Source organism: Pseudophryne corroboree, chromosome 6 (assembly GCF_028390025.1).
Source record: "Pseudophryne corroboree isolate aPseCor3 chromosome 6, aPseCor3.hap2, whole genome shotgun sequence".
Classification (NCBI taxonomy): domain Eukaryota; kingdom Metazoa; phylum Chordata; class Amphibia; order Anura; family Myobatrachidae; genus Pseudophryne; species Pseudophryne corroboree.
The window spans coordinates 563227613-563254849 of NC_086449.1; the positions used below are offsets into that span (position 1 = coordinate 563227613).

Below are 27237 nucleotides of genomic sequence, written 5' to 3' on the forward strand. Positions count from 1 at the left end.
AGGGTGGTCCACAGTGTCGAAGGCAGCAGAGAGGTCAAGGAGAATAAGCAAAGAGTAGTGGCCCTTGGATTTAGCAGCATGGAGGCGTCATAGCAGACTTTCGTGAGGGTTGTTTCATTGGAGTGGAGAGGACGGAGCCAGACTGAAATGTGCTAAGCAGGGAATGTGAGGAAAAAAATGAAGGGGGAAAATCTCTCACTGATCACCACTTCCCATTCGCACATTTAGGTTTTCTCAGGCTGATCCTACCATCTGCAATTCCCTCCCTTGTCCCATCAGACTTTCAGTCAGCCTTTGGGCGTGACTTTAAAACCCATTATTTCATTCTAGCTTAACAACCCTATACAAAAACATGCTAACTGCTCTATGTAATCATGCATCTATGTGATATTAAATACTGTCTGTATTAACCTATACTTATGTATCCTATTGTAATTTTTAGCCACTTGAACGGCGCTACAGAAGCCCTTTTTTGGCCTAAAATATTTTATTTCCTGGGTTACTGTAATAACTACAGACATATGTAACTGTTATTTTTACTGAGTTTAGCACATAAACAGTATGTTTTATGCTTAGCCACCTAATACATATGTGGCCTCCTTAGTATTTGCAGTCAGAGGAGGATATAGGGTGGAGTCCTAGATAAACTGCTTGTCCGTTAGAGTCTCCAGTGTGCTTTCTGCCACATTAAACCATTACAGCACTAGAGAATGTGCCTAGACGGTGCACAAAATATGCAGAGTATAGAACTTGATTGGCAGATAGATAGGAACATGGGATCATAGATGGAAATGGCGGTTGGCAATTATGGTTATAGCCCAAGTATAGAGCAGACTCAGGAGAAGCAGTTAAATCGCTATATAGCACCTATACAAAAATGTTTCAATTCTGAATACTTTAAACACCACCAATGAGCAAGTCAGATTAATGTGTGCGGTAGCGGATTCTCTAATGAGATTAAATGGCAGTAATCCAGCAAAGGTTTTATATTCATAAGCATTCCAATGTGTCTGCAATGCAGTGTATTCTAGCACTAAAAGCCGTGCTGAACACTGGTGTATCTCAGATTCCGTGTCACAAGCTTCCTGTATGTGGCACTTTTGTAAATGATAATAATGAAATTCTGACAAGGTCAGAGCTGATTGGACACTTGGAAATGATGCAGTTTTTCACAAGGGTAAAGTGAGATGGAAACATTTTTTTTAATCACGTTGAAGAACAAAAAATACCAAAAAAGAAAAGAATAGGTCCAATTACCTTGTACCTGCTAATAGTATGGGGGAAAAGATTGATGCCTTAAAGACCCTTATACTGTATATCATTTTAAACAGGATTTGAGTCCGAGTTTTTGAAGGACCAACTGATCTGTGCGGAGAATAATTTGGAGTGATTAAAATTGCCACCAAAGAGGCTTCGTCATCAGTAATTTTAATCAAGACTGACAAGACTTTCCGCAAAGCAAGGAGAATAGACAACAATCAAATCCAAGTCTTTATGAGAAAGTGACAGGAAGAATAAGTAATAAACAAAATATAACTCAGCATATCCACTAAGCTGTGTATTGTAATAGCACCTAACACCAAAAAAGCAATTATACCTATTACGCTTCAGTCACTGCTACTACAATTACCTACGGCGAATACCAATAAAGAAAAATAATCACGTTTGCTGATGCTACTGTACTTTGTGGTATTCTTAGGATTGTGTGCAGAGGGACATGAACAAATTGCAAATGCCTGGGGTGACCGTGAGACTAGTCTGTCAGTAGCAGTCTCTGCTGCCTCCTATTGACTCTGTTCTATGTTAGGGTCTCTTGGCCATACTAATTGATTGGGCATATATTCTGATTCCTTTGTCCTAAGCACATCTGCCTCCTGCATTTATCATACAGCCGACAAGGTTCATATCACTTGCATCAATAATTAGTGTTCACTTTCGACACATCTCACGGATGATCAAATATACAGTTTCTCAGTCACTATTTATATATATATATATATATATATATACACACACACACACACATACATATATACACACACACACACACACACACACACACACACACACACACACACACACACATATATATATACTCAGTAGACACAAATATATACAGGGTTTCTATAATTAAAGTTCACCTATTTCAAGTAGTCTACAGCAAAAACGGAAATTCATGGTAAAAATGTTTGGTGATTTTTGGCTGTGGGTGTCTCTCAAAGACCTGGTCTATAGCAACTTTGGCAGATCTTTAAGAAAGCATATCCCATCACGTGCTAAACATTTCCAGCGAGACCTTGCGTTCAGCAGTTGGTAAGGTGTGTAGTCTAACCCTCCTCCCCATATTAACTAGACAACTTTATATACACACACCCCAGAATATTACACTCTTCATTTATATAGTGTGCTTAACAAAGCATTCAGTGTCATCAATGTATCAAATTTAAATGAATGTATGCTAGATTATAAGATTTATACAGTTCTCCTGAAACAGGCTTCATCTCATTAGAGAAAATGTCCGTTACCTTAAAATAATGCAAATGATTCAATTTGTGCAAATCAAAAGAGAAAGTGTTTGTTTTAGTCCAATTCCCTAAATTAAACATTACCCGAGGCAGTGCCATAACTAGACAGTGCAAAAAATGGCATCGGCGCCCCCCCCCCTTAAGTAATATAAGGGCAGTGCGCGCCTCAGGCGTGCACAAAAATATACAGAGGTGTGGCTTCATGGGGAAGGGGTGTGGCCACAAAATAATTCCAATTCATATTACGGTGCACAGTAGTCTCCATTATTCAAATTACACCACACAGTAGCGCCACTACACCAGGTAGAGACCCTCTTACACATTATGGCAGACAGCGTTCCCTTTTACACATTACGGCAGACAGTGTCCCCTTTTTACACATTACGACAGAAGCGTCCTGTTTCTACACATTACAGCAGGCAGCGTCCCGTTTTTACACACTATGGCAGTCAGCGCCCCCCTTTTTACACATTACGGCAGACAGCGTCCCCCTTTTTACACATTACGGCAGACAGCGTCCCCCTTTTTACACATTACGGTAGACAGCGTCCCCCTTTTACACATTACTGCAGCCAGTCCCCCTATTACACATTAGGTCGACAGGAGAAATAGAGAGATCGAGAGATAGATAGATAGACACAGACAGACAGATAGATACTTACCATCTCTCCGCTGACTCAGGCAGTCAGGCTCCTCGGTGCTGGCAGCTCCAGAGGCGGGGCAGGAGGAGGAGGAGGGAGGGGGACTCTGGAGCCGCAGCAGCGCAGTGTAATTGGTAGCTGCGCCGCATGCAGCTGTCCCTCTCCTTCCGCATTGGCTGGCCGCCGCCACTGTGAATGCTGGGATGAGGGAAGTGCATCCCAGCATTCACTGCAGCGGCGGCCAGCCTATGTGGAAGGAGAGGGACAGCTGCAGCGGCGTTGCCACCAATTACATAAGGCTGCTGCGGCTCCCTCCTCCCCCTCCCTCCTCCTACGTGTGTGCCAGGTGTGCCTGCACACACGTAGTGACGGCTCTGACCCAAGGTCAAGAATTCTCCTTATCTATGAAGACCCTGATTCTGCAACTGTGAGGTGTTCCATACAGCAAAGTGCTCTCAACAGACACAGAGCTGTCAGCTAAAGTGAGGAGAGCATGACTGGAGCGCTTCAGTACCTGTCTGTTTAGGTGGAACCAGGTAAACAACGTACTTGCAGTGTAGTTTATAAAACTTCACCCTAAACCCTGGGTCTTCAACCTGCGGCCCTCCAGCTGCTTTGGAACTACACATCCCAGAATGACCGGCCTCAGTTTTAGCATACCTTAATAGCAAAACTGGCAGAGCGTGCTGGGATGTGTAGTTTCACAGCAGATGGAGAGCACAGGTTGAAGACCCATGCCCTAAACTGAACTGTAAACTTTGGAGGTATCCGTTAAAATCACATGATGACAATACAAAAATATACTAGTAAATAACTTTGCCATTCCTATTTGAAAACATTACAACACTGTATTGGTCTATGTAAAATATTGCTCTCATCTCTGCTGAAAATGTGCTGGTTGGTGTCAGTGTCCTCACAATACAACAGGTTGAGATGAGATTGATATGGGATACAGAGCCAGTGCTTACCTTAAGCAGTTGCTTATGAGCACCAGGACTGGGGTCCCACTAAGCCATATTGTAAAAAAATTAAGCATGTCTAAAATGTTTCTACAAAAACGGAACTGCCCTACTGAATATTGGAGCCTGGACAATGTTCTGCATTCGGTCAACAGTGCATCTGGACTGCAGCCTTGACAGCCAGGCAGAAGGAGGTAGTAGCTACGTGTATCTTACAAAAGTCCGTGTTAAGGTCTGAGAAATTGCATCTGCTATTTTTCTGCTATCTGTTTAAGTCTCAGTGTGGTAATACCTCTCATTATGTTTGAAATTAGGGTGTGGAATCTAGTGTGTCCCTCCCCACCCCCTATACTCAGAGGTGGATTAAGGCTATGGGGGGCCCGGGGCACTTCAAAGGAGGGGGCCCCTAACAAAGAGGCAGGCAGATTCATCTCCATGCATATACAGAATATGTTTATATATACTGTACAGTATATGCATATATACAGTGGTCGAAGTGGAAATTTTGAAGTGGAGGTATGGAAGAGGTGCGCGTTCTCCGGAAAAAAGGGGCGTGATCACTCATAGTATGAGCCAAAATTCACATTATGCCACACAGTATGAGCCAATATTCGCATTATGTAACACGGTATGAGCCAAAATTCACATTATGCAACACGGAATGAGACAAAATTCACATTATGCAACAGAGTAGGAGCCAATATTCACAATATGCCACACAGTAAGAGCCAAAATTCAGGGACAGAGAAAGTGACCGCAGGGACAGAGGACAAAGTGTGACAGAGGAACAGTACCTAATGAACAGCATATGGGGCTGTGGTCGGTGGCGGTGCAGAGGCTGAAATTGGCGGCGGTGAGGAGAAGGCCCTGGGCAGCGGCGGTGACCAGGAGAAGGCCCTGGGCGGCGGTGCGGAGGATGACATGGACAGCAGCAATGGAAGACATGGGCAGCAGCGGCGGTGAAGAGGAAAAAGCCCGCAGCGGCAGTGTGGAGATGGCCTTCGGTCCCTATGACAGCGGCGCCACCATTTAAAATCTGCCGCGTACCGGCAGCCAGTCAGGAGTAGTCGCTCCTGGTTGGCTGCCGGTTCCAATGATTGACAGAGTGGAATGTGAAAGGCAGTGGCGGCAGGGGGTCAGTGCTCGAAGTGCCAGTAAGCCATACTGGTGTATAACGGCCCACTTCAAGCACTGTGTGTATATACATACATACACACACATATACATTACACATACATACACACATAAATACACATGGACACATTACAGAGCCAAAAATAACGATTACAAGATAGTAGCAGATTAAAAAACATACAGGCAATACAGCCAGCTTACGTTTAGCTCGAGGCTGCTGGTGACAGAGAAGAGCGAGAGCTCGTTCCTCCATGCACCCTCCGCTGGTCTGGCTCCAGTCCACACTTCTTCCCCGCAGCCTGCGCGCCCAGTCAATGACTGAGCCGCAGGCTGTTGCTTTGGACACCATTGGACAGCTGAGCCGTTGCTCAGCTGTCCTGTACTTCTATATGGCGCCGTAGCCGCGCTGTTAAGTTGCCAGGGCAACCTGTAGGGAGATGGGAGCTCAGCGCCGCAGATCAGTAAGAGACCTGATTTGTGTCGGGTGGCATGGAGGGGGGCCCTTTTAGAAAGGGGGGGCCAAGCTACTTATCCCCAGCCCCCCCCCCCCCTCAATCCAGCTCTGCCTATACTGCTAGTGCCTTCATGTGGCAGAAAAATACCTCCCCCAGGAGGAATGAAGGGGTTAAGGGAGGGGAAGGGGGGTCCCATATAATACCCACTTCTCAGACCTTAACACAGACATTTGTAAGATGGCGGTGAATGACTATATCTTTGAACGATATAGCGTTGAACGATATGATGCATACACACTGAACGTTATCGCTGAACGATAACGATCAGTGATGTCGTCGCCGGCATTCCCGGACATGCAGCTCAGCAAGACATTGACTGCTCAATACTGGTGATCCCTGAACGACATGCGGGAGCACGCATTGTTCACCAATATTACCCCATACACACTGGATGATACAAGCCTAAAAAATAAACTGTAAAAATATTTAAATCGTTATCACTTATTTTTTGTGCTGAAATCGTCCAGTGTGTACCTGGCTTAAGGCTCTCATTTATATATCTTAAGGGGCCTACACACAGTGCGATATTAACTACCGATATGGACTATACAGCCCATAATGGTAGAAAACAGTGGATATCATACAGTGTGGAAATACCATGCGATGCCGATGCGTGGCCCCACAGGATCAGTATGGCAGGTTAAAATAGACTGTGCGGACAGGCCAATATTGACTATATCGGAGGTTCATGCCTCCGGCCAGATCGTAGAGTCAATATCGTAACCTAAATCGCACTGTGTGTACCCAGCATTGCAGTAAGTAAAATTAACTTCAAAACGTATTAGAAACTGTATTTCCGATAATTACAATGAATGTAAGTACACAGAACTGCTCTCTACTTCATAGGAAAAAATGTGCTAAACCAGAATGATGTTAAGTCATTAACAATTCATGGATTTCAGCTCATTTCTACACAGCAGAGGCTGAGCACACCGCCATAGATAAGAGATGTTTACTTCTAAAGCCACAGGTTTATCATCACCGCCAGATAGGTTTATCCAACCAAAACCTCCTTAATCCTACTAATCTCCCTGACTGCAGGAAGTACGGGGCTTTTAAGCATAATGTAAATGATGCTTTCTACAATATAATCCAGAAAAGACATTATTAACATTTGTAAAACAAAAAAATAAAATATCTGAAATAAAATGACCTCTGCAGAAATGGACATAATTCAGAGAAGAGGCGTAAAGTTTCATACTACAGAGTGCAGATACATCATGTGACTTCCATACGTGTCACACTGCAAGAATTATCAGGTGACAAGTGATCGGGAAAGGCACAGTTACTCTTTTTTCCTATAATTATTAATACAGAAAATATTTCTGCTTAGCAACTGGATTTAGAACAGCTAAATATCAAACTATGTTGATAAAATACATACTTCTCCAAAATAAAAAATAAGAAAGCAGTGTGACAATTTATCAAATCAAATATGTCAAAATGTTCAGATTTGGATGAACGGTAAAAGAAATGTAGGGGAGGGTGACTGGGAGGTAACCGGGGGGGGGGGGGGGGGGGGGATGTTCAAAAGATGCATGGAGTTTTGCAGGCGGGTGTCACGGGCGTCAGCGAAACGCTCACATAGGAGGTCCACACTCAGATGGAGAAACTGCACATGCCACAGGGCTGCTACAGTTTCCATAGTGCAACCAATAGCCACCTGCAGACACTGATAGTAGGCGTCCCACTCCTTGCACAATCGGACGCAAAGATGGGAGGAGCTTTGTAGCGGTATTAGCATATAGATACGGACATGTCTGACTCAGAACCAGCCCCAGTGTTTCTTCATTTTTTGTGTGTATAAGTGAAAGTGTAAAGATTAGGATTAAAGTAAGTATAAAATACCCATTTATAAGTCACACACATAATTAGGAGCTTATTAAATAAACTATAAAATGCTGTGGGTGTTATTTAGAGATGGACGCAGATCTTGCTTCCCACAGCAACATCTGTGTCCATCTACTCACATGCTGGCAGGCGGTTCGTCGACCTTTTCTTTTTCTTAGAACGGATGCGTGTGATGTCACGCATCAGTCCTGAAAGTGCTCCTGATACCCCCCGTTGTTTTACCTGCAACGGCACGTTGATACCCACCGCTGTCAAGGAGAAGGGTCACGCACGCACACTGCGGTCAGCGCAGCTGCGTTCAGGTATGAATAGATCCCCATGTTTGAAAATAAAATACTTAAGTAATTGCCTAAGACAAAAAAATAAAATAAAATAAAAAACCCCCATTAATATGAAAACCAAAATCTTGTAATAAAAAATAAAAACAAAACACACACAACATAATGTGTTTACAGTTCTATTTTTATATAACTATTGTTATCTTTTGACGCACAAAATTGCAAGTACAGAGGAAGACGGCAATCGAGACTCTGTGCTCATGAAATTGCTTCGCTTTCAGAGAAATTTCAGGGATGTGTATTTTAAACCTCCTGTTGCTTGTAACAACTATAAAGACTATAATAGACACGTGCAGCACATACACAATATAAAACAGCACGCATAAATCCATTTCCGACAATTATAATAAATAACACAACTATTACAGCCGAAAAAAGACGACATGTTGTTATCTTACCTCATCACAATGTGAGATAAAAAATTTAATCTGCCATTTTACAGGTAACTGTATAAAGACTTATACTGCATTTGCATAGACTATGTCTTCCTGTCCGTGCTGTATGGTAGCGATGTGCAGTGATGTTTGTGGTTACTCTTAAACCAACAAGTTACCCAGCTGTAGATTTCTGTGAGGTTTGGAACATATATGAGCCTATAAGGACTCCCTAAAAATGTCCTATGAGTTGTGAGGCTCATTATAGCCCAATATATGATCTATCATATCATATAATAATAACAAAGTAAAATCATGAATCAATATGGTCTCAAATTGCCTGTATAGTGTGTCTTAATAACAGCATCATGTTCTTGTATTACCCCCAGTGTGCATCTATGCAACAGTGGCATATGCCCCAAACGGAACCTCCATATATCTCAGGTATGTATCTTATAGCCTCCTTATCATGACATATTTAAATGCTTCAGTTCATTGTAATGTCTTATATTACAAGAGGACCCAGTTTCAAACCTGTGATTCTTCATGTATCGTGTTACTACATGAGGAGTTCCAAACCTCAGTCCTCAAGCACACTAAAACAGTCCAGGTTTTAAGGATATTCATAGTGGGCACAGATGCTTAAATTAAAATAAAGGAGGTACTACTTAATTCACCTGTGTTCATGCATGGCTAAACTTAAAACCTGGACTGTTCATGTGCCTTGAGGACTATGGTTGGGAAGCACTGTGCTACAAGGTCCAGTGCATCAAATCAGCATTGGGCTAGTGAGGGATACAGGTGTTTTAAGGTTATGTCTGCCGTCAGTGAGAAGGAACAGTAATGCTAAGACACATGTAGAAACAGGAAAGAATATGCAACCAATGTTTTGTCCATCTCTGTCTGTATAATCGGGTTTGTAAACACTGTTGTTTGCTACTTGCTTCCCAGTGACACAATATACTTAGTATTCAGCTGTGGTCATCTACTGATGCATTAAACAGTTAGGCAGTCTTTGTTGTGGTGAGCAGTAAAAGGTTCTTAAAAGAGAAAGGAACTTGTGCACTTAGGGGTCTGTGGAAGGAGTTGTAGCAGTGCTGTATGGCTGGAGCCTGTAGTTCCACAGAGACACTGAAACTAGGAAGTCACTAGAGACAGCTGGTGACTGGATCTGAATGCAGATGGAACTGCACCAAACTGGATGGCTGATGCCTGTAGTTCCACAGAGCTAATACACAGGGGAATCTCTGAAGACAGGAGACTAGATCTAGGAGACGCTTGTTCACAGGATGTGACGCATTGTTCAAGGCAAAGATACTGAGCAGGAACTCTGAGTATATACCCCCTGGTCAGCAGGGATTGGAGAATCAAGTCATGTGAGCGCTCCAATGCTCAGGAGTGGATAGCACCAAGTCAGCTGACTGCAGGTGTCATGGCAGCACCCATACTGTGGAGATGGTGGGATTACATCAGGGTACACGCTGTATGGCGAGCGGGGTACACACTGGAGAGAGTCTCTGCACATTGCAGGCAATCATGGAACATGCTGCCAGGCTGGGAATGTGACCTCCGGAGGTCAGTACATCAGTGCACTGGTAAGTGATGTGATGCAAAATGCAGATTCCTGACAACTGGTAATCAATGGTGTCCGAATACTAGGGGTATAAAACTCACATATATGGTTATGGTCCCAATAGGCGGGCCATGACCACATACATGAATGACTTCACTGCATAGTGCATATTTTTGGCATTTGTCCTCATCTCCAACTCATCCAGATGTCCTGTTTTGAAACTAGAATGTTCACAGCAGCACAGACTGTTTCAATAGATTAGTGCACTGTTCCTTCTTGCACCCCACATAATAAAAACATGATCGACATGGTAAGTGACTGCACCACTTTTTGTGGGATTCAAGAACCCAAAGAGCTGGTTCTTATGCCTGGGGACAATGTACGTGAGGTTTTATACTTGACATTATGAGATTGTAGCATAGACCAGACTATAGTTAGGTTTTTGCGCAGATGTTATATTTGTTTTATCACTGATATGTACTCTTGTAGTCTACCGTACTGAGCCACTGTATGGTGTGAGGAATGCTGCCGAGAGACTATATCAATACAGTTTGAATACTCACACACTGATGTTTAGTGTCTGTGTGCACTTAAAAAGACAAAATGTCCAATGTTTTATCTTGGGTGCTAGGATATAGTAGAGATGCAGCTTGAGAAAGGGCACCTGGCCGCTCAAAACGTCACTGCATACTTTCAAATATTGGATGTTTGAATCACAACTTGGAGTGCTGTTTTTCATATCTTACACTATGTACAGACATGTATGTGTGTGTGTGTGTGTGTGTGTGTGTGTGTGTGTATATATATATATATATATATATACACATACATACATACATACACACACATACACATCACTTTAAATAAAGGTAATGTCAACTATATACAGTGTGGGGTATGTAGTCACTACTGAATGTTGACATTCAGAATGTCAACACTGTAAAGTCAGTCAGCGTAATTGGTCAGAATAATGACATGCAACATGGTGACACTGACAAAATGTCACCATTCTGTATATCTACACTATGAGCATTAGTATTAGGCCGCTGTAGGGGTCAGGATTAGTGTTAGGATTAGGCTGCAGTTAGGACAAAATAGTTCTGTCGACGTGCATATTGCTGATATGTTGAATATTTTAACATAAAGTGTTGACATTGTAAATTAGAGACCCTGTTGACATTCTGAATGTCAACATCATGAACATTAAACTTGTATACCACACCCACAGTACAATATCGCTAGCCAGTTACCTTGTGAAACACAGAGAAAAGAAAAATGACAAAATCTGTGTACTGGACAGCAGCTGACATTTTCTTGCAGTACACTTCAGTTATATAAATCCTATTTACCAAGATGTGTACCAATCAGGGCCGGTTCTTGGGCGCTGTGCGCCCCGGGCGACAATAGGGGGCGTGGCTTCGTACAGGGGGCGTGGTCATTTACGCCCCCTGTACAGACTGAAATGTGCTTTGCGCGATGACGTCATCGCGCAGCACACAGCAAAGGTCCTCTCCACGAAGGGAAACTAGAGGCGTAGCGTCTAGTTCCCTTCGTGGAGAGGACCTTCGTTGTGCGGTGCGCGATGACGTCATCGCGCACCGCACAGTAAAGGACCTCTCCACGAAGGGAAACTAGACGCGTACGCGTCTAGTTTACCTTCACAGCGGCAGCGGGGGGCAGGCGGCCAGCGGGGGGCACAGCAGCAGCGGACCTTGCCCTGGTGCGGCGCCCTCCGGATGGCGCCCTGCGCCCTCTGGAAGGCAGCGCCCCGGGCAAAAGTCCTGCTTGCCCATGGCTACTGGTTCCAATTACTGGTACCAATAGGTGTGCAACAAGAAACTGGTGCCATTCTACAGCACACCAGCGTAGTCATTAGTTTTCTTTTTCGCTGTGGTGGGCAGAAAGAGAATATCACTCCGGGGAGAATACACATGTGGAGATTTCACCAGAGATATGTGCTGAGCGATCTAGCACAGACCGCTCAGCACACATCTCTCCCCCCAATCAGCACAGTGCGATGTGTGCTGAGCGAGGGGGAAAGGCGCTCATTTCACCCAGCGGTGAAATGAGCGATGTTGTTGTAGATGTTGTAGATTGTGCCTGTATGCAGGCCAATCTAGCACTGGCGATAGCGCCGCGTGGGGCCACGCTGTGAGGCATACACACAGAAAGAACCGTGGTTAACTTATAAGCAATCTAGTCAGATTGCTTAGAATTGAAGCACGGATCTCTCTGTGTGTACTCCCCCTTTAGTGTCATCACATTGTACTCCTCCCACTCCTGCTTTGTCTATCCCGGCTTCTGCCGGTAGCCAGACTGCTTCAGGAGTCATCTGGATATTCCTAGAGGGGTGTCAAATATGCTTTAACTCCAACTTGTATCCAGGGCTTGGAAAGGTGTTGGTAAAAGACAGTTCACGAGAGTTTTAGTGCCTGCATGCAGGCCAATCTAGCACTGGCAATAGCGCAGCGTGGTCCCGTGCATCGCTATGGGCATACACACGGAGAGATCAATCTAGTCAGCTTGCTTAGAATTTAAGAACTGATCTCTCCGTGTGTACCCCCCTTTACGAGTGCTTAGGGCACAAGCCCTGCTTATCAGATAAGCAATTTAAAAACAAAAACCAACAACCACCTGCTCCACCAATACTAGCCATGCACCCATTCCTGTAAATGCAGACATCCACAGGGTGATTGAAACAGTATATGGGCTGCAAATCTTTATACACAGAGCTTACGTTATATAGCAAAGCTCCTCTGGCAACAATGTCTGAGAGGTACAGGTAAATGATGTATTGTGTGGAATACTTGGGAATAGTGTCATTACAGTCTCATGCCTATAAAGCCAAACTGACATTTACAAATGATCCCAATCATTGCACACAATGCCCTTGTAATTCCCCTCCTTGCTGAATCATTTAGCCATGGTCTTAAGGGTCTATCGGAAACACATGATCATTTTTATATGTATGAAAGTCTCACCGAACAGCAATTATATTAACCCAGCTTTCTGGATAATGGGTGTCTAGATCTGAGTTTTTACACCTGTCATATATATTACACTCATAGCATGGTACCATTTTTAATAACAATTACAGGTTTTATTGTCAGCCTAGAAAAGGCAGAACTGAATAAATACATGTATTATTTATTGCCATGAAAGATTAAGTACTCTTAGTAAGTTAATTGAAAAGTTTCTATTTTTATTGCATTTCAAAACTGCCTCTCAGCTGTATGCAATGTTACAGTACAGTAAATCACACAGACAGGACTGCACAGGGAGGCAGGGCTGCATAGTGTCTAAGACCTTGAGTACGGTCATGGTGACCTTGCTGCTTGATTGAGCCACAATAGTTGTCAATGGAAATTAAAGATTCTGACGCCACTGACTGCATAGCCTTCAGCATCACATACAATGCGAAATGGATTTTTTTTGTTTGTTTTGGGCTCTTATAATCTGTTATCCCAAAATGGACTTTTCACTACAGATTGGATCTTTATAATGGTCACTGTTCGTGGCACACAAGGTGGTTCACTGCTGCACTGATACAGATAATGCTATATAGATCGCTACAGGAAAGGCTGTCTTACATTCTGATAAAAGGGCAGTTCTATGAAAACGTGGACATAGAGTTTAAAATGTAAAAGTCAGCACAGATAAGATGTTGGCTTTGTTACTTCATTGATCTGCCCTATTTTGCGAATATAGGAAATTAATTTTGATTTGTAATCTAGAACTTCATATTAGGGCCTTAAACTATCGGGTGTGGTATTGAAAGTCGACAGTAACTAGGTCGACAATGTCTAGGTCGGCCACTATTGGTCGACAGTAACTAGGTCGACAGGGTCTTTAGGTCGACATGTTCTAGGTCGACAGGTCAAAAGGTCGACATGAGTTTTTAATGTTATTTTGGTGTCGTTTTCTTCGTAGAGTGACCGGGTACCCCAATTAGTGCACCGCGTCCCCTCGCCATGCTTCGGGCATGGTGCCTTCGCTTCGCTCGGCACAGATTACCGTTCCAATCGTAGTCCACGTGGATCGTTAAGTATGAAAAGGTTCAAAAAAAGAAAAAAATTGTGAAAAACTCATGTCGACCTTTTGACAGTGTACGATCTAGTACAAAGTATAGTCAAAATTGTCACTTAGTCAAAATCGTACATAGACAAAATGGGATATGGTCATTAGGATGACCACACTTAGGTCGACAGTCATTAGATCGACCACTATTGGTCGACATGGAAAAGGTCGACATGTGTTTTTCACCTTTTTTTTTCCTTTTTGTGGACTTTTTCATACTTTACGATCCATGTAGACTACGATTGGGAATAGTAACCTGTGCCGAGCGCAGTGAGGCACCTTGCCCGAAGCATGGCAAGCGAAGTGAGCCATGCGAGGGTACATGGTGCACTAATTTGGGTTTCCCGTCACTTTACGATGAAAACGACACCAAAAAAGTAAAAAAAAGTCAACCTAATGACTGTCGACCTATTTCAGGTGTCGACACAGTCACTGTCAACCAATAGTGGTCGACTTAATGACTGTCGACCCTATGACCCATAACCGACAAAATCTGAAGTACAGATAGTCAAAACCTGTGCTATCTGGGCTCTGGGGGAGTTCAAGGGAAATCGCATAGTCAAAATGGGGCATAGCAAGGATCTCACTGTGTGTACACACCTTAAAAGGTGATTCAGTTACTAAAAAATTTACCTCAAAATTCAGTTTTGTATTAAAGTTTACCATGTCCATTGCCCACTTGATGATTCTATTACCCACTTGGTGAGTCTATTACCACAGCATGGTGATTCCATTACTTTTTTTAAAAAATGTGCCCATGTCACACAAATTGTTATACTTTTACCAAATTTATGCAGATGTATCACCAGGATGTCCCCATCTTGCAATAAAATTGTGAAAGTCTAGAGCTAATTATGGAAGCTGAAATTATTAATTTTGTGTAGACACACAAAGAAACATGTCTCATGAATGGGGATTCTGATATGGACTATAAAAAGTGGACTGATTTATCAGTGATAACCTGAGTGAAAAGAGATCACTGTAAAAAGGTGATGCCGTTACTGGTGGAATTGCGCTATAGTAATAATGGTGTAAAAGTTTAACAAGAACAAACCTGAAAAAGTGCAATCAATATATAATTCCAGTTGCACAGGGCTTTATAAACCTGGCTTACTAACCCAAGTACAAGTGTACAGTACCAGTCAAAAGTTTGGACACACCTTCTCATTCAAAGGTTTTTATTTTCATTATTTTATACATTGTAGATTAATAATGAAGACATCAAAACTATGAAAAAACAACTATGGTATCATGTTGTAAACAAAAAAAGTGTTAAACAAATCAAAATATGTTTTATATTTTAGATTCCTCAAAGTAGCCCCCTTTTGCTTTGATGACAGCTGTGCACACTCTTGCCATTCTCTCAGTCAGCTTCGTGAGGTCGTCTCCTGGAATGGTTTTGAATTAACAGGTGGGCCTTGTCAAGAGTCAGGTCTAGGGAACGGGCGGGCCAGTCCATAGCATCAATGCCTTCGTCTTGCAGGAACTGCTGACACACTCCAGTCACATGAGGTCTAGCATTGTCTTGCATTAGGAGGAACCCAGGGCCAACCGCACCAGCATATGGTCTCACAAGGGGTCTGAGGATCTCATCTCGGTACCTAATGGCAGTCAGGCTACCTCTGGCGAGCACATGGAGGGCTGTGCGGCCCCCCAAAGAAATGCCACCCCACACCATTACTGACCCACTGCCAAACCGGTCATGCTGGAGGATGTTGCAGGCAGCAGAACGTTCTCCTTGGCGTCTCCAGACTCTGCCACGTCTGTCACATGTGCTCAGTGAGAACCTGCTTTTATCTGTGAAGAGTACAGGGCACCAGTGGCGAATTTGCCAATCTTGGTGTTCTCTGGCAAATGCCAAACGTCCTGCACGGTGTTGGGCTGTAAGCACAACCCCCACCTGTGGATGTCGGGCCCTCAAACCACCCTCATGGAGTCTGTTTCTGATCGTTTGAGTAGACACATGCACATTTGTGGCTTGCTGGAGGTCATTTTGCAGGGCTCTGGCAGTGCTCCTCCTGTTCCTCCTTGCACAAAGGCGGAGGTAGCGGTCCTGCTGCTTGGTTGTTGCCCTCCTACGGCCTCCTCCACGTCTCCTGATGTACTGGCCTGTCTCCTGGTAGCGCCTCCATGCTCTGGACACTACGCTGACAGACACAGCAAACCTTCTTGCCACAGCTCGCATTGATGTGCCATCCTGGATGAGCTGCACTACCTGAGCCACTTGTGTGGGTTGTAGACTCCGTCTCATGATACCACTAGAGTGAAAGCACCGCCAGCTTTCAAAAGTGACCAAAACATCAGCCAGAAAGCATAGGAGCTGAGAAGTGGTCTGTGTTCACCACCTGCAGAACAACTCCTTTATTGGGGGTGTCTTGCTAATTGCCTATGATTTCCACCTGTTGTCTATTCCATTTGCACAACAGCATGTGAAATTGATTGTCAATCAGTGTTGCTTCCTAAGTGGACAGTTTGATTTCACAGAAGTGTGATTGACTTGGAGTTACATTGTGTTGTTTAAGTGGTCCCTTTATTTTTTTGAGCAGTGTATATATATATATATATATATATATATATATATAAATAAATAAAAGAAACAATATCCTTATCTCGCGCCAGCATCAGAGCAGTACCTCAGGAGAGATCTCTGTTGATAAATCTCAAATACACATAAAACAAAATACAATTCCCAAGTGCGCTATATTCACTAGATGTTAATTCATGAATTCTTCTAAGTTGGACCCATTAGGTATGAAATGCAAACTGGAGAATCCTTTAGAAACAATTGTTCCTGGGGTCCTGAAACAGATATCCCCTCACCAGAAAATCACCCAAATAGAAGGCCCAAGGACAATTAGTACCAATTAATGGTTTATTTACACAGATTTGAAACATATACAATAAAAGATTATACAGGAATAAAATTTGTGTGTCAGTGAGAAATGTCCAGAATATGATGATGGCAAGTTAGATCCTCCCTCACCTTAGCAAGGTGTGAGCTCAAGAAGGCAGAATCTTCACAAACTGGATTGATAACTCGTGGCTGACAAACCACGTTTCGTCTAATCAACTTCATCAGGGGTAATTCAATAAAAAAAAAGGCAGGACCAAATACAGGATTGAAATTGCATGTATAAGTGGCCATACGGTAACCTGGATGTAATCTCAAGTCAAAATTGAGGTTTTAAATCTCAAATGGCTAATGAAGCTCATCTGTTGATAAATATTGCGTATATACACGTGTCCTTAAGAGCACTTGAGTATATTAGAAAGCTTATGGGGTATATTCAATTAAGGTCGAAACTGCCGTCTTGTTGAAAAGACGGCAGTTTTTGACTTTTTCAGGTAAGCTAGGCCTATAATGATGTTGATGGTTTTTCAGGGGTTCCGACCTATTCAGTCCCGAGCAATTTTTATTCGACAAGTCGGGGAATTCGACTTGTCGAACAGTACGTGAATTGGCGATATAGCTGCCGATTCGTGTACTTCTGAGGGAAACAGGGCCAAATTCAACAGGTTTTGGCCCCGTTTCCGACCATCTCAGTAAGACTTAAAAAAAAGTGAAACTGAGATGAGGGACCTGAGAGGAGGAGAAGGGGGAGAGCCACGGGCAGACGGGGGACAGCAGCGCTACAGCCCAGCGCTGCAGGAGGATGTGTCATAGCCACCACTCACGGCAGCGTCCACCCGGCTCCAGCAAGTGAGGTCCCGCTTGCTGGTGCCGGGTGGATGCTGCCGTGAAGTCTGGTGGTTGTGCCACATCCTCCTGCAGCGCTGCTGTCCCCCGTCTGTCTGCTTCTCTCCCCCCTTTCCGGTCCTTCATCTCAATTCGACTTTTTTAAAGTCGAATTGAGATGGGCATTGAATAGCCCTTGTGGGATCCATTCTGACAAATGCATGTCGGAATGGATTCGATCTTAATTGAATATACCCCTTAGTGTCCAAACAGCTTTAATGGAACTTGTAAAAAATAGTTTTTATCATCAAAATATAGCAGAAGTTAAAAAGACAATGAAAACCGTCCACAGTAAAGTTCACAAATGGATCAGTGTTTGTGCAGCACACACAAATGTGTAGGTTTCAGATATATAAACACACACATATTATATATATATATCCTGATGAAGGGGGACAACCCCGAAACGTTGATGATGTGATGATACATTAAAGCTTAATTGCTTTATTTTGCACAATTCACCACGTCTCTGAGTGCCGCTTCCTGTTTATTGCTATATATATATATATATATATATATAATCGGTTAATTTCGAAATAATACAATCAGAAGTTACATAATAGCTAGTTGTTCTGCAAGGCAGCAGGTGGCACCGTAATACTTCTCTGTACCAGGGCTTCTGTAACAAAGCATAATTATTAATGGTTGTGCATATGCGTGTCCCATATTGCTAGGATGTGTGCGATTCATTTTCTATGTTTTAAAGTTATTAATTGGTAACATATTCTAAATTTATGCCTCTCAGAATTATTATCTCGTAGATTGGGAGAAGCATTGGTCGAGCTCTGACTTGTATCTGGTAACATTATAAACAGGGAACTCATTATACTCAGTGAATTGTGGCAGGCTATCCTAGAGGTGAAATATAAAACTAATCATTTACTAAATGAATAAATACCACAATGTAGTGAAAAGCAAAACCCAATACTCAACATAACAAACTAAGGCAATATTACAACTAGGGAGGCCAACCCCGGGATTGGGGATTGGCGGGATCCCGGGATTTGGGCCCAAAAATGCCGGGATTTGAATCCCGGGATTGGAGCCTCCAATCCTGGGATTCACGGGATTAGAGTGCGCATGCGCAGTTTTGCCGGACATCGCTGAGCACTATAGCACAGCGCTGCCCGGCTGTCAGCGATGTAGTTACATCAGCTATGGACACACACACAGACCGCGCTGGCGGCATTTCAAATGTAGCGCCGGCCGCCAGCCAATCAGAGCTGGCAGACCGGCAGCCAATCAGGGAAGCGGCAGCAGCCGCGGCCCCCGATTGGTTGCCGGACTGCCAGTTCGGACTGGCTGGCGGCCAGCGCTACGTTTGAAAAGCTGCCAGCGCGGTCAGTGTGTGTGTGTGTCCATGGCTGGTGCCCGCGGCCCGCCTAATTGGTAAGTGTTTTATCTTATCGCTACCTACACCCACACTCCCTCACTGCTACAGACATCCTCCCTCTGCTCGCAACTCTTTATGTAACACTTCCTGGTATCTTCTACAAATGGTGGAAGGAGACTCTCCAATTTCAGTGTGACGGGGGGTTTGCGCGAGCGAGCAAACTTTATTTTACTTTATGTTCTATTTGATGTATTTCTAACTGTTGCTTGTTTTGTCATATTTACCAATACCTGTTTTTCCCTTTTGCTCGATGACTATATTATCTGTCAACATTACATATATGCCTTACCAGCCCTTTTGTATGTATGTATATCTATCTATCTATATATATATAGATAGATAGTAAAAAAAAAATCCTATGAATTTATACTATACACATGAATGTTTCATTTATATACCCCCCTAAATTCTGCAATGTAAAACAAAGAAGAAACCACAAACTATTGAAGGCCAACAAGAAAAAAAACAAAACCCTGCACTCTATAGCCGTGCATGAGGGTCCCAGTGAGGAGCGAGGGGCTGGCAGCCCGAGGATACCTTTGTAAGGAGGAGAGTATGTATTAGCACCGGGGACCTGATCGGCAACCTAAGATGTCACCCCTCTGCTGTCTGGCAAATAAGTCCATTCCTCTGCTGTATAATATACACATACACTGCCATAGGCGTGTGCAGCAGCCGAGACAGGACCTCCCCCTCTGCCGCGTCATGGACTAACCACTCAAACCTCTGTTCTGGTATACAGGCTCTTACCTGGGCCACCCAGACTCCTAGCCTGTGACAGAAACAGAGTGCTGCATGTTATGTCACAGTGTAGCACCTGGCTATCTTTTACTGAGGAGGAGCTGGCATTTTGGTATCACCCCTCCGTAAGTGACACCTGGGTGCAGGCAGCACCCCTTTAGTGACACCAATGCAGGTGGTAAGCTAGGCCTATAATGATGTTGATGGCTTTGTACATAAGGGTACACCAGAGTTTTGGGAGCATCTCGGCCATTCTGGGAGAGTAGGCAAGTATAGTCTACCTACAGTATTTACCATGGATTGAAGTGATGAGATATGGATGATAGGAATCAGTACTTAAGGTGAGAGTTAATAATATAAGACTACTTTTATTAGCATCTTGTGGTATAAAAAGGTAAATCCTGTCAGTATTCAGAAGATGGAAGCAACAGGACTGGGATAAGAGACTGGAAGTGATGAGTAAAGCAGAAGGCATTGTCAAGATATGGTTAGTTTATGGTACTGTATGTACTAACTGGAACTGAAAAAAATGACACACTTATTAATTACAAGTGTATATCACACTGGAGTCTATTCCTTGATTAGTCACAATTAGTCCTGTCAGCTTACACCTTAGCAGGTTGGCTATGCTACAGTATACACAACTATAATATATAATTCCAAAGCAGTTATTAATAGCACAGATGGCACTCACCAATGCCCAAAAAGGTGTACATTTATTGCTAAACTCACATTAAATCACAAGTTTACGTTCGTAATCGTATCAGAGTCTTTATGAAGAAGTTTCCAGACAGAGCAGCAGTGGACAGGACAAGATGCAGTTTTAGCAGGCACAGTGAGGCCGTTAATACTGACATAGTGGAGCACTGCTTTTGTTAAGCAACATTGTTATGTGAGAGAATGCGTGAGTGGGATCAGTAGGATTTACTGACGATTGGGATGCCGGTGTCAGTATACCGACAATAACATCCCAATTGTCAGTATGCTGGCAGCGGGGCGAGTGATACGAGTCCCCTTGCGGGCTCGGTGGCTCGCCACAGGTTCTATTCACACTCTATGGGTGTCGTGGACACCCACGAGTGGGATTAGCCCGTTAGCAAGGATTCCGGCTCTCTGAGTTGTCAGCGGTCAGGATCCCGGCGTCGGTATCCTGACCGCGTGGAGTGATCACACATTGAGGGACATTCCTTGTTATACGGCGAGGCACACTTATGGGGTCCATACATCTATGGCTCATTTCCCATGCTGATCACACCAGTCTGTAATTGCTGCTAAAAAAAGAAAGAAAAAAAAAACCCCCATGCCATCGACAATTTTTTGGTAATCTCCAAACAACTGCATGTTAAAAATCCCTGATCCTGATCATTTTTTGGTTCAGAAGTGGCTAAACAAGGATTTTCAAAAGGTTGGATTTCCACAAACCACCTCCAACCCAGGGATAGGGAGAATGAGGATTTGCCCCAGTACTCCCTTGCTGTATGGGCGACAATACATAATTTACATCTGTAGAGCTCCCTCACTAACCCAAAATAACATGTACAAAATAACATGTAATTAAATGATGCTCAACTGTTTTACATTTGATTAAAGGCTGGCTCTGAAGAGGTAAGAGGTTAGACTTTAATGTGACATTTATACTTTTGCATAATTTGCAAAGATTTTTCCACTACTCTACACTTTTCCGGCGCACTTTAACTTTCAGAGGTCTGCCCAGTGAAATGCACTGGGCAGACCAACCACGTGAACTTCTTACATGACCTCCACAGAAGTCTTTATTTAGGAGACTATGCACCTTGGTTGCTAATAGTTAATACAATTACATATTTTATGTGTAGTTCATTCATGTAGCACTGTGGAAATAGCATATAAAAACACAATTTCCGAGAGAACAAAGAGGCCAATGTAGATTTTGTGTGTTCTCAGCCTGGAAATGGACTATGGCATGCACTCAGCAATGCCTTCCATTCACTTCTCAAAACATTTGTCTTAAAGAAAAAAGAAAAAACACAGCATGCTATCCGAACATTTGCTGGAATATGGACTGAGAATCTAAGTTTGGAAAACATCTCTTACTGACATGCTATGATGCTGAATAAGAATATTATCAGCCTGCTGTGACGTTAGACGTCTGGCGACTAGTCACCATTCTCCTGCCGTAGAAGTCTTTAGGATTAAGCCATTGTTAATGTGATCACTGCCATTCAAGTGACAAAATATATCAATGTGACCCTGCAGTAAATAGAACAAAACAACATTAAAGCTCAAAACTTAGAAAACTCAATCCCTCCATAAATGTAACAAAATGCTGAATTAATACCTGTGTGATTATAAAAATAATCCAATAAGAGAACTGGCTCGCAGATGCATTATAGCATGCACACATACAGATCTGCTCTGGGTCATATGGCTTATAAGGGAATATTGGGGGAGATACAGTATATGAAGAGTGAACTTGCCCATAGACACCAATTGGCTCCTAGCTAGCATTTATAAATTATATCCTATAAAATGATAGGGAGAAGCTTCAAGTTCTCCACTCTTGCTTCAAGGCTTGATGCATCTCATTCCATGTTTTGTTCTAGATTTGTCAGATAACAATGAAAACTAATATTTGTTATTTTATGTATTAAATTACCACTGTCACTAAATAATCATTAACATAACATGAAGAATAGGAATGAATGGGATGCATTAACCAAAATAACATGAGGCAAACCTCTGCAAACTGCCTTGTACCGAGCTGTGCCGCATTCTACAGGTGCATTACAGTGGTCTGCAGTATATAGCTCCGATATCCGCGACAGACCGCCGGCACTGAAGTACCCATTGCATGCTATGGGGCTGCAATATGCCAGTATGCATCAAGTCGTGGAAAGTGAACACAATGCCATCTATAGATGTCTATGGGCTTCTTAATGCAGCTGCCGCAGGACGAAGGGGGCGGAAGGGTTGTGTGTCGCTGTTGCTACTGCGAGGGCTGGAGGAGGACAGGATGGCTCGCCCAGGCCCCGAGACTACAAGGCTGGAGAACTGGTGTTTGCCAAGATGAAGGGCTACCCGCACTGGCCGGCCAGGACTGATGAACTGCCGGAAGGAGCTGTGAAACCACCAGCAAACAAATTTCCAATCTTCTTTTTTGGAACCCATGAGACTGCATTTTTGTGACCAAGAGATCTTTTCCCCTACAAGGAATTTAAGGACAAGTTCGGAAAGTCAAACAAGCGGAAAGGATTCAACGAAGGATTGTGGGAGATTGAAAACAACCCTGGTGTTAAATTTACTGGTTATCAGATGCATCTGAAGGCAATCCAGCAACAGAGCTCATCAGAAACAGAAGGAGAAGGAGGCAATGCTGCTGACGGAAGCAGCGAGGAAGAGGGGGATCAGGTGGAGGAGGATGGGAAGGGCAAAAGGAAGAATGAAAAAGCAGCTTCCAAGAGGAAGAAGTCCTACACTTCAAAGAAACCATCCAAGCTTTCTCGGAAATCTTCGGCAGACGAGGGAGAAAAAGACAGCAAAGATGATGACAATAAGAGTGGGTCAGAGGCTGGTGACGCGGACAACGACACGAGAAATGCTTCAGAAGTGCAGAAAATCAGTACAGGGAATGTTTATGCGAGAGGTGGGGCCCGTAAGAAATGCACAGGTGCTAAAGAGAAATTATAATTCTTAGTGGCACACATGCAAGATTGACCTAACCAAGTACAGCATACCGTGGGAAGAGGTCCATAATTCGCAGTTTAGTATTCTTGGATTTGATATGACTCAACGCATTTAATTGTTGCCACGAAGTGATTGTCAGTTTGTATACATAATACCATGTTCCTGTTTGTTGTGTTTGCTGTCAGCAGAAGTATATCTCCTCTATGGGGCAGCCTTTCATTTTACATTATTCTGTTGCATGAAGTTGCCCTTTAAATAGGCTATTGTTTTGTTTTCGCACCCTCCCATGTGTGCAATTTTGTTTCCAATCTTGATATAATTTAATAGTTAATTCATTTATATAACTATTTTCCTACAGGAGAACATTAAAATCCCTCTCTACTACAAAGAGAGGTTCTCAAATATATTAGTTACCTTGATAAATTATTTAGATTGTAAGCTCTCACGAGCAGGGCCCTCTTCCCTCATGTGCTTATCCTTTGCCTTACTTTAATAATCTTCAACTGCACCACATCCAGCAGTCTTCTGCCACCTGATACTTATTCCAGTGTCATCTGCTGATGTAACTATGTTTATTTACCCTGTACTTGTCCTATACTGTCATCAACTGTAAGTTGCTGTTTTCCTGTTTGATTATTTATGTACTCTGTAATTGGGCGCTGCGGAACCCTTGTGGCGCCATATAAATAAAGGATAATAATAATAATAATATACAAATGATCAAATGATTCCACTGGCACCTCCCCCTTCTCCAATGGCTTACATGTGGCCAGGCTGAACTCACGGGTCATAAACCCAGTATTCCTCACAGCACAAAAGGCAGCTCTGATCAAAATAGCTATCCTTTGCGTGTTTGTTCATGCATACGGCATTAACAAATGCCGGTATGCATGGGATAAGTGGCGGTATGTATCAAATGCAATATGCGATGCATGATATATCCCACTCTAAGAATAGCTTTCAATAAACAGTAGAAAATTACTGCCATTGCATAATTAGGCAATATTAAGTATGTATAATGAATCAACAAGACTGTCTATAGATTTGCGGATTGTCTTCAACTATGTGTAACATTTTGTTATGATAACCAGGACAGAAAAACACACTGCAGAAAACATACTAATAACTGAAAAATGTAATACAATAAATGGCCTTGACATGGAGACTCAAACTACTATAATGTTATGGTCAGAAAAGAGATATGCAGACAGCCTGAGGCCTGTAAGAGTGTACAGCTGTGATGTTTTAGTAACCTAATTACAGTATATATAAATAATGGTTTTATAAGTCTGGTAATTGCAACAGTCTGTGAAAACAAAGTAAAATCAAGAACTGTGTTGTAGTATTAACACATTGGTTAAAGTGAACTTTAAATAAGCCAAGTCACCTGACAGCAATCGTGAGCTTAACAGAAGCCTACGTTCAGGATTCAGCAGCTACCAGTGCTAGTTTTAGGCATGAAACATCTGGTACCAATCAATTAATTAAAAAAAAAAAAATTCAACATAAAGTAGTAAGATGTAGTCCTCACACCACATCATAAATTATATGGACTATGACCTCTGTGAAATTGAACTGAATGCAACCACACTATTTGGGGCAATAGTTGGCAGATACAACATGTTCCCATGGAGTTTAGTCAAGAGGCTGATTAAAGAACAGTGTTGGTCACTAATGATAAAGTTACAGAGCCGGGACATGGACATTGTATCTGCTGCAGTAGTCTGTCTCAATCGATGCCTTCCTCACTTGCGCTGCAAGGCCATGGTGCTGGAAGAGGGCAGCGAGTGTCAGGACACAAGTTACGTACAGGCTGTGTACCATAAGCCACTGCTGTTACGAGCAGCAGACCATCTGGTCATCTAGAGGTATGTGTGGACAACAGTGAGGCACATTAATGCTATGAAGGAGTACATATCCTGTGACTACAGATAATATTTTTCGTGGTCTAAAAAGTGCATGTAGCCCATTTTTCTCCAGAAATATACAGGAGGCTATTGCAGGATCTAGGAGAGAAGTGGATATGTCTGACAACAGTAATGTAAAAGAAAAAACAACGTTGCCTATGCAAGTCGCAGATGGGAACATTAGGCATCCCAAGGTTACACAATCCCACAACAACATAGATCAATGTTTTGTATGACCATGTCTTCCATACCACCTAAACCAGAGGTTCTCAAACTCGGTCCTCGGGGGCACACACAGTGCATGTTTTGCAGGTCACCCAGCAGGTGCACAGGTGTATTAATTACTCACTGACACATTTTAAAAGGTCCACAGGTGGAGCTAATTATTTCACTTGCGATTCTGTGAGGAGACCTGCAAAACATGCACTGTGTGTGCCCCTGAGGACCGAGTTTGAGAACCTCTGACCTAAACTATAAGGAATACATGAAGTACTTTGCCAGCATCATGCCATAACAGTGTAATGAACATCATACTAATTTGAAAACACTTGCTGTCGCTTGTCTCCAGTTTCAGCCTGCTCTGCAACACTACTGGTCCCAGCCAGTCACCAGCATCTTCATCTCGCCTGGTCTGCAGCACTACTGATCCCAGTCAGCCCCCAGCATCACCATCTTGCCAGGTCTGAAGCACTACTGGTACCAGTCAGCCACCAGCCAGCCTGGTTAATCCAGATATCATCTCTAGCTGGGTCCGCAGCACTACTAATCCCATCCAGTCACCAGTGTTACTAGCCTGCCAGGTATTTCAGATACCAGCTCCAGCACTATTGGTTCTAGTCCAGCTACCAGCTTTACCATATAGCCTGGTTAAATCAGAATTCAGATACAGTAAAACTGGTCCCAGCCCAGCAGCCAACTAAACCAGTCCAGCCTGGGAACCAGCTTAGACAATCCAAGCCCGGCATTCCATTTAGCCAGTCCCAGTCCGGCACTCAGCATAACTGGTCCCAGCCTGGTAAGTAGCTCAGCCGGTTCCAGTCCGGCATTCCAGCCAAGTTGATGCCTGATTCCAGACATTTTGCCTAGATCTCCAACTTGGGGTTCTGCAACCATTTCCAGCCCCTGTTCTCACCTCATTTGAAGAAGTGACAGTACATACTACTACCCAGCTTCCTGAATATGACTTTCACTGCTAAACCAGCCCTATTATCATCTCCAGTAACACAAGAATCCACACATCTGACACTACTGAAACGTGCAAGAAAATATATCAGGAAAGATAAGATGGGGTGAATTGCCAGACATGCAAAGAGCACAGGAGGTGGCAAGGAGATGGGAATGTGGGAAGAAAACATCAGGAAGCCAGAGTTTGGTTCTTACTGAAGGAGTGGAAGGGACTGCGGATGCCCTAAATCTGTGCTCTCTAACATCACATGGTAAGATTTATATTTATCCTTAAGCATCCATCCCCATAGTTCATTGTCAGTCACTTTACTTCTTATGTGGATGAGTTGTACAAGAAGAGAGGGAGGACACACTCTTTAATTAAAATGTAATTAGTATAAAAGAAAATTCCTTGACATAGGGTAGTAATGTGATAGTTTGAAATTAAAATATAACTTTTAATAGATTATTATAAAATATAGTCTCCTAAAAAAAAACACATACATTTTGAATCAATCTGGGCGGTTGGGCAGCAAACCGCACATTTATTCATTCTAGTCAATGGTGTATTTACATTCTACCTCCATTGTACTATCTTGTACGTAGCGGGAGAAAATGTCCAATTTAGTCCTGGATTGGACCTTAT

At 43.1% G+C, this 27237-nt stretch overlaps 1 protein-coding gene and 1 pseudogene across 4 annotated transcripts in view; one reads left to right on the top strand and one right to left on the bottom strand.

The window, feature by feature from the left end:
* The window catches only part of CHST11 (carbohydrate sulfotransferase 11), a 358621-nt gene that overhangs the window by 50413 nt on the left and 280971 nt on the right, over positions 1-27237 (bottom strand). The window lies entirely within an intron of this gene.
* LOC134935454 (hepatoma-derived growth factor-related protein 3-like) lies at positions 22818-23779 on the top strand (annotated as a pseudogene).